This window comes from Microcebus murinus, chromosome 6, assembly GCF_040939455.1.
Source record: "Microcebus murinus isolate Inina chromosome 6, M.murinus_Inina_mat1.0, whole genome shotgun sequence".
NCBI classification, from domain to species: Eukaryota; Metazoa; Chordata; class Mammalia; order Primates; family Cheirogaleidae; genus Microcebus; species Microcebus murinus.
This window is the reverse complement of record NC_134109.1, coordinates 80889817-80898793: the sequence shown is the minus strand read 5'-3', so window position 1 is coordinate 80898793 and position 8977 is coordinate 80889817. Positions and strand designations below refer to the sequence as shown.

The 8977-nt window shown below is 38.2% G+C and overlaps 1 non-coding gene across 1 annotated transcript; it reads left to right on the top strand.

Annotated features, from left to right (window-relative positions):
- The first annotated feature begins 8024 nt into the window (after positions 1-8024).
- Positions 8025-8128, top strand: LOC142871639 (U6 spliceosomal RNA). Its single transcript, XR_012919872.1, has one exon. It is a non-coding gene; the product is annotated as a U6 spliceosomal RNA (small nuclear RNA).
- Positions 8129-8977: the final 849 nt, after the last annotated feature.

Genomic DNA, 8977 nt, shown 5'->3' with positions numbered 1-8977 from the left:
TAAAACAGGGAAAAATGAATAAATAAAAGAGGCTCAAGTTCTGGATGAAAAGAAGATAATCACATTGTAAAATGTAGTTGGCAGTGTGGAGAAAGCATTTTGGGAATATTGTAGGAACACACAGAGCCTAGGGATCTAGAAAAGCTACAAAGAAGAGAGGGGCCTTTTCAGCTCAGGCTTGAAGGAGAAATAAAATTAATGAGAAAGAGAAAGGACACTGCAAGCAACAGGCTATGTAGTCAGTAAACAAAGAAATACAATAGATTATCCAGAATTTTGAGATAGGGCTACCTTTGTAAAACAATGAACTAAAGATCAACATAGTAGGTAAGATTAATACCAGGTAAGATTAGTAAACCCATTTCATAGGTGCTATAATCTGAATGTGTCCCTCAAAAGTTCATGTATTGGAAACTTAATCCTGTGGGGTCTAATAAGTGATTGGGTCATGAATGAATTAATGTTCTTATCATAGGAGTGGGTTAGTTATCTCGAGAGTGGGTTGTTATAAAGTGAGTCCAGCCGTTTGAGATATCTCATGCACCCATGCTCCCTTCTGCCTTCTGTCATGGGATGACCCATGCCAGATGTCAGCACCATGCTCTTGGACTTCACAGTCTCCAGAACCATAAGCCAGAAACACTTCTATTGTTTATTACTCAGTCTGCATTATCCTGGTATAGCAATAGAAAATGGACTAAGACAACAAGGAAGTAATATAGGTTATTTCCCCATGAAATGGGCTTAGACACCTGGGAAATATTCATACAATCTACACGTCTGGATGCTTATGATATACATTCCTTCATTCAAACATCTAGATCCCTACTCTGTACTATCAAATATTTTTAACAGGCATAGAAAAGAAAAACTATAGCAGCACAATGAAAGAAGAAACTGTCACTAAGGTATCAAGTAAGTCTTAGTGTTAAAGAATGTCTAGAAGTTGACATGGGAGGGAAGGGCATTCTAAGCAGAAAGAACAGCTTATGCAAAAGCACATGATATAAAAGAACAGAGTATTCATTAATTCCTCAAGTAAAACATTTATTGAGCACTTACCATGATAGATCCTGGAACACAATGACAAGACATGATTCCTGCCCTCAAAAGCTTACAATCAATGATCAGACAACCTATTATCAGATAACCAATACTCAATGATGATAGTGAATAATAAAAAATATTACTAGCTCTCTGTCCAGGGTATATGGAAGCACAATAAAGGGCAACTAGATTAGACTGACGGGTCAGAGAACAATTCCCAGAGAAGGTGAAGAATGACTTCTGGGCACTGGTGAAGATGGTGTGGAAGATGACAACACTGGAAGCTAATAAGACTTTTTTTTTCCTGATATGTAAAGAGCTTAGGCCAATAAGACTTTTCTCCACATTCATCTACATATCTTCCTTTCCCCCTTCATTCATTCAATCATCAAATCTTCCTATTGATTCTACATCTCTGACCTTATTGAACATGATATACTCTCAAAGCACCACATATTTTTCCTTTCTAGAACTTACCACAGGTCTGATTTTTATATTTATTTGTATAATTATCTCTCCCCCCTTAACCCACCCCTAAAGCCTAGAGTATAAGTCAGGAATTGTCTCCTTTTTAACCTTTACATTGTACCCTCAGTTCCTATCATAGTACCTGAGACTTAGAAGCACTCAATTTAAAATATTTTGAACCCACACATTTCATTCTACATTCTATCTCTACTGTGCCATTCTAGTCTAACCCACCAGCAGCTTTTACCCAGACTAAAGCAAAAGACTTTTTTTTTTCCCCAATAGACTATTTTTTTATTTGTTGAGACAGGGTCCCAAATAGCTAGGACTATAGACATGCTCCACCATCACCATGCCTGGCTAATTTTTCTTTCTATTTTTTATAGAGATGGGATCTCATGCTTGCTTAGGCTGGTCTTGATCTCCTGACCTCAAGTGATCCTCCCACCTCGGCCTCCCAAAGTGCTAGGATTATAGGAGTGAGCCACTGTACCCAGCCCCAACAGACTCTTTTTTTTTTTTTTTTTTTAGACAGAGTCTCACTTTGTTGCCCAGGCTAGAGTGAGTGCCATGGTGTCAGCTTAGTTCACAGAAACCTCAAACTCCTGGGCCCAAGCGATCCTACTGCCTCGGCCTCCCAAGTAGCTGGGACTACAGGCATGGGCCACCATGCCCGGCTAATTTTTCTATATATTTTTAGTTGGCCAATTAATTTCTTTCTATTTTAGTAGAGACAGGGTCTCGCTCTTGCTCAGGCTGGTTTTGAATTCCTGAACTTGAGCAATCCTCCCTCCTTGGCCTCCCAGAGTGCTAGGATTACAGGTGTGAGCCACTGCACCGGCCTCCAATAGACTCTTAATTTAATCTCTAGGCATCTATTCTGGCTCTCTTCTAATTCACTCTCAATATAACATCAAGGGACCCTGTCTAAACATAAATCAGTTCATGCCATCTCTGCCACTTACAACCTTCCATTAACTTCCCATTTTGTTTATAATAAAATTCAAACTCCTACAAATCTCTGCATTCACATCGTTCCCCCCATAACTCATCATACTCCAAAACAATGACCTTCTATTTCTCAAATGGTCCAAACACTTTTTTACTCAGGGCCTGCGTACCACCCTTTCTATTTGGAATGCTTCCAGTCCCCACAAACCTTTACCTAGTTAACACCTATTCATCCTACCAATTTACTAAATGTCACTTCCTCAGCAATGCTATCCCTACCTCTAATCTAAATTCTCTCATAGTATCCTGTTCTGCTTTTTCATAGCACTTATCAAAATGTATATTTACTTATGATCATTTAATATCTGTCTCCTCCACAAATAAAAGCTAACATTTGCTGAGCATTTTTCATATATTAATTCATTTTATCCTAATAACCAATGAATTATTGTCCTCATTTTACAGATGATGAAATGGAGAAGTTAAAGTCAGAGGTTAGAGAGGTTAAGTAATTTGCTCAAGGTCACAAAGCAGTAAGTAGTCAATTCACTCAGTCACTATGGTACACAGTAAGCTTTGAGAAAACAGAGCACTATATACTCAGATCTAGTGTTAAATATAAAGTAGGCATTCACATATTTGCAGAATTAATTTATTAGTAAATAATTAAGAGGCAAGTAATCTAGAGGTATAAGGGAGAGGGATAAGAATAAAATGGTTTAGAAGCGATGATAATGTCAATTTTGGACACATTGAATTAAAGATAGCTCAGGAATACCTTAAACTACATCTACTTAATTAGAATACCACAAACCTCTAAGAAATCCACAGAGGGGCTCTAGGAGGTCCAGGATTATACTAGAATAGTATGCAAAATGAAGTATGCCTGTGTACTTTCCTAGGGAGAGAGATAATACACCATAATGATATTTTTTCCCCCTTTTGGAGACAGAGTCTCACTCTGTTGCCTGGGCTGGATGCAGTGGCATCATCATAGCTCACTGTAACCTTAAACTCTAGGGCTGAAGTGATCCTCCGGCCTCAGCCTCGTGAGTAGCTGGGACCACAGGTGCATGCCACCATGCCCAGCTAATTTTTTAAAATTTTTTTGTAAAGACAAGGTCTTGCTATGTTGCCCAGGCTGGTCTCAAACTCCTGGCCTCAAGTAATCCTCCCACTTCAGCCTCCCAAAATGCTAAGATTACAAGTGTGAGCCACCACACTTGGTCCTTAATTAGGTACTTAAATGAGTAGGTAATTCCCCTTGTATTTAGGAACCATTGATCTAAGTGGAATCTAGTAGGCATTTGGAAATAAAAGGATTCAAACCTTAACTAAATATAAAGATTTAGGAAATAACTAAAGCCAGGACTTTGGAAAACTTTGCCTAGAAACATAAAGAGTGAAAGATCTCATAGGGTTATGGTCAAAACCCTAAGCTAATAGACATTTAGAGGACAAATCGTGAAAGAAGAATCTAGGAAGGAAAAAGAGAAGATAGAGTCACAGAAAAAAGAGAAGGTAAGGAGAGAGAATGTCTCAAAGAACAAGGAAGCAGTTAGCAGGGCCTAATAATCAAGGAGTCAAGGATTTAAGAACAGAAAAATGTGTTTCAGGAGTTACAAATGGTTTTATAAATTTGAAATACAAAGTGCAGTGCAACAGGACATCTAGATATGAAAGGACAGGAACCAAATGGATATCACAGTCAAGAACTCAGAAAAGAGAATCATAATGAAGAAATAGATTGGAAAATCGTCGTATATTTGTAATTACCAAAGTGAATGGAATTGTTCAGGTAGCACATATAGAGGTGGGGCTATGATCTGGAATCCATGAATGAGTTTGGGGAAGGATGTCCTATGAAACTCCTAAAATAATAAGCAGAAGTCTGTGTAAGAGCCCAAGCATGGCAGATCACACCTGTAATCCCTGCACTTTGGGAAGCCTAGGTGGGAGAATAGCTTGAGGCTGGGAGTTCAAGACCAGCCCAAGTAACACAGTAAGATGTCCATTTTTACAAAATATTTAAAAGAAATTAGCCAGCGTGGTTTAATTTCTCAGCAAATGTAGTCCCAGCTACTTGAGAGAATGAAGCAAGAAGATCACTTGAACCCAGGAGTTAGAGGTTGCAATGAGCTATAATGACACCACTGCACTCTAGACCCAGCAATGGAGCAATACCCTGTGTGTGTGTATGTGTGTGTAAAAAAAAAAAAAAATTGAAAAATTGCATAAGTACAACCATCATAAGTAACAGAGCGAGACCCTGTCCCAATCAATAAAATAAAAAAATTGCGTAAGTCGAGCCATTGCAAGTTGAGGACTATCTCCATATGCTACATTCTCTAAAATATTCATCTCTATCTTTCTTTCTTTCTTTTTTTTCTCTTTTTTTTGAGACAGAGTATCACTCTGTTGCCCGGGCTAGAGTGCCGTGGAATCAGCCTAGCTCACAGCAACCTCAAATTCCTGGGCTCAAGCGATCCTGCTGCCTCAGCCTCCCCAGTAGCTGGGACTACAGGCATGCGCCACCATGCCCGGCTAATTATTCCTATATATATATATTAGTTGGCCAATTAATTTATTTCTATTTATAGTAGAGCCGGAGTCTCACTCTTGCTCAGGCAGGTTTTGAACTCCTGGTCTCGAGCAATCCGCCCACCTTGGCCTCCCAGAGTGCTAGGATTACAGGCATGAGCCACTGAGCCCAGCCTAAAATGTTCATCTCTAAAAACAGAAGGAACGAGGTTGGAGTTTATAAAGAGAAGGTGATTTAGGGCTTGTGCTTTTGCTTCTGCTTTTTAGTTGCTTTGCAATGCCTTGATATTTGGGTATTTCTCTTTAGGTTTATTTTTTGTCATTATATATGCAAAAAACTTTTTGAAGTAATTTTTTATCTAACACCAGTCAGATCTCATTAGCAGGCAAAAAGAAAAATCTCCTTGTCTGAATAGCCTAGATAACTGATATAATGAAAATTTTTTTCTTTCAAGAACCAAAATTAAATTAAAATGTTCCCCTGGCTTCCCTACCTTACTAGTTTTTTTGGTTTTTTTTTGAGACAGAGTCTCACTTTGTTGCCCAGGCTAGAGTGAGTGCCGTGGCGTCAGCCTAGCTCACAGCAACCTCACACTCCTGGGCTCAAGCAATCCTGCTGCCTCAGCCTCCCAAGTAGCTGGGACTACAGGCATGCGCCACCATGCCTGGCTAATTTTTTCTATATGTATTAGTTGGCCAATTAATTTCTTTCTATTTATAGTAGAGACGGGGTCTCGCTCTTGCTCATGCTGGTCTCGAACTCCTGACCTCGAGCAATACACCCGCCTCGGCCTCCCAGAGTGCTAGGATTACAGGTGTGAGCCACCGCGCCCGGCCCCTACCTTACTAGTTTTATTCACTTTTGATCTATATGCCAGGTCTCACTACTAGAAGGTGGAAAGAGATGGGAAAATAGGCAGACACATTTCAGCAAGAATAGAGAACATACCAAGGCCCTAAAGAGTAATGGTTCCTTTGAGAGTGAGATTTCTAAAGTACAGACCCTAAAATCTACCATTTAAGGCAGATGTCCTCAAACTACGGCCCACGGGCCACATGCCGCCTGCCTAGGACATTTATCTGGCCTGTCTTGCTTAGGAGCCAACTCATCCTGGGCCCACAGTGCGCACTCTCCAACAGTCTGAGGGACAGTGAACTGGCCCAGTTTAAAAAGTTTGAGGACCCCTGATTTAAGAGATCAAAGCTTGAGAAAGGACAACTGGAGACAGACCAAGCAGTTCCATACAGTAGTTAAGAACAAAGGTTCTACAGTCCACACTGAATCTTAAATCTACCACTTCCTGACTGTGTGACTTGGGCAAATTACTTAATTTCTTTGTGTCTCAATTTCCTCATCTTTAAAATGTAAATATTAGTACCTACTTCACAGGGACATTAAAGGCATTAAATGAAATATAAATAAATGTAAAGAACAAAGAGTAATACACGTGCCACAAAAAATAGCACAGGTATATAGTCACTCAGTAACTGTTAGGTATTATTTAATTCTTAAAAAATTACTTATAAATTAAAAAAATACTAGTCACCCTCTAAATTAAATCTACAGAGCAGGAATTGTGTCTTTTACTTATATCATGCAATGTATATATATTTAACTAAGTATTTTTCTACAATAATTTGTAAATTTTCAAGACAATTTGTGTTTTATAATAATCTCTCTGAGCCTTAAATTTAAGTATTTTATATTCATTCTCAATACCAAAGTTGTTCTTCCCTCTATTCTCTTACATTCTCCTACTTCAAAGGTCTTTTAAGAAAACCAAGCCAGGTGTGATACTGTGGAGTTCAAGACCAGCCTAGGCAACATAGCAAGACCCTATCTCTACAAAATATTAAGAAATAAAATAAAAATTTGCTAGGTATGGTGGCACAGGCCTGTAGTCTCAGCTACTTGGGAGGCTATGGAGGGAAGATTGCCTGAGCTCAGGAGTTTGAGTCTGCAGTGAGCTATGAGCTATGAACAGGCCACTACACTTCAGCTTGGATGACAGAGCAAGACTCTGTCTTAAAACAATAAAATAAAAAATTTTTTAAATCACCATAAATTGTTCTGAAAATAGAAAATTCTATATGGATGCTAAATCTCTTACCAAAACAAGCAATAAAATAATCAAAAATCACTTTCTTTACATTGCTCTTTTTTTTTTTTTTTTTTTGAGACAGGCGTCTCACTCTTCTATCGAGCTAGAGTGCAATGGTGTCATCATAGCTCACTGCAAGCTTGAAATCCTGAGCTCAAATGATCCTCCTGCCTGAGTCTCCTGAGTAGCTGGGACCACAGGTGCATGCAACTGCATCTGGCTAATTTTTCTATTTTTAGTAGACAAAGGGTCTCACTCTTGCTCAGACTGGTCTTGAACTCCTGAGCTCAAGCCAACCTCCTGCCTTGGCCTCCCAGAATGCTAGGATTATAGGCATGAGCCACCTCACCGGCCTACACTGCTAAATTCATAAAAACAATAAATTCCCATTTGTATTGGTCCTTGCCTTTTTAAGAAGGTGTTGCTTCATTTGTTAACTTAATTTTTTGTGTGTATTTAAATACACGGTCTCTGTTCTCTGAGCATTCTTTTTGCTAAAAAGAAAAGAAAAAGGTGAAGGGGAGACAGAGCAGATAAGAGCTCACTGCAACCTCAAACTTTTAGGCTCAGCTCAAGCAGTAATCCTGCCTCAGCCTCCCAAGTAGGTGGGACTACAGACATGCACCACCAATCTTTTTGTTTTTTTGTAGAGATCCGGGTTTCACTATGTTGCCCAGGCCAATCTTAAGTGATTGTCTGTCCCACCTTGGCCCCCCAAGTGCTAGGATTACAGATATTCGCCATAGAGCCTAGCTGTGTTAGTTTAATTTAATCCACTTTCAACAGTTAAGCAATAATAGACTGTTTGTCAAAAATCTATATTTTTTAAATTAACAATAAAGACTGAACATACACACACATATACACTCGAAGGAACAAAAGATTATGTGGTTTTTCACTCAATCCTATTAAAGGGTGCTCAATTCGGCAGCACATATATTAAAATTGGAACAATACAGAGATTAGCATGACCCCTGCGCAAGAATGATATGCAAATTTGTGAAGCATTCTATATTTAAAAAAAAATCCTAATAAAGGATTTCACACCACATCTATACTAAAAATATATTTAGCTTTCCCAAATCATCTCTAGGGATAAACCTATTTACAATTTCATAGCACTCTATCAAAGCTTCCTACAACTTCATAATTTCTTAAGACTTGTGGAAACAAAAATATTTTACAAAAGTAAAAAATTTCTGTTTATCCTTATCCTATGCAAAATCAGCCAAGACTAAAAATTCAAATCAAGGTAAGAGTAGTGCATTCTATTTTTTTAAATTATTCTAGATTGCATTATTAGATCAAAACTCTTTAATAAATAATTTTTCTTAATGGGAAAAGAAAGTCCATATTCTATATATTTTTCACATAAAAGACTTAAGATCTTGGTCTAAGAGCTTGGGAGCCTAAAAGCTCTTCAGGCAGTACACACAAAAAAACCACAAAATTATACAAGTCTTTCCTTAAAGAGTAAAAACCAAATTATATAAACTCTCTTTTTTTTTCCTTTATTTTTTTCCCTTCTTCTAAGGTGACACCAATCTTGGCATAAATCAGTCTAAATAGTATGATTTGAGGGTTGTTGAAGTGTCATCCAAAAATATTTCCCACATAAACATGCCTCCATCACATGTGATTTTAGTCCCAGTAGGTTTATTGTTTTAGGTTAAGGGAGGAATTGGCAAACTACAACAACCCACAGATAAAAATGGACTTCAAATATACTTTTAAGATACAGTGGAGTATGAGTTATCTTGTTATCAAATTAAATGGCAAAGCATTGTTTATCATGCAAAGACACTCTAGCTGTGCTAACACAATACAATATACATTAACGTTACCACACTAAGCACTCATCACCAATA